This window comes from Megalopta genalis, unplaced genomic scaffold (assembly GCF_051020955.1).
Source record: "Megalopta genalis isolate 19385.01 unplaced genomic scaffold, iyMegGena1_principal scaffold0464, whole genome shotgun sequence".
Taxonomy (NCBI): Eukaryota; Metazoa; Arthropoda; class Insecta; order Hymenoptera; family Halictidae; genus Megalopta; species Megalopta genalis.
Window position 1 is genome coordinate 192,501 of NW_027476533.1, and position 361 is coordinate 192,861.

The window sequence follows — 361 nt, forward strand, 5'->3', positions numbered from 1 at the left end:
GGCTGTGTAGCAGGGATCAAAACGAGTAATTTCGTGTATAAAGTTTAATTAATATCCCATTAGTTTGCCGGGAAACATCGATTATTCCGATCTAGAAAGAGACAGAGACAGTCGATCCGCGTTATGTTAAATATTTCAAGGTTCCCGATTCCACAAAATTATAAAAAGTATACGGCTGTGTAGCGGGGATCAAAACGAGTAATTTCATGTATAAAGTTTAATTAAACTCCCAATAGTTTGCCGGGAAACATCGATTCTTCCGATCTAGAAAGAGACAGAGACAGTCGATCCGCGTTATGATAAATATTTCGAGGTTCCCGATTCCACAAAATTATAAAAAGTTTACGGCTGTGTAGCGGGG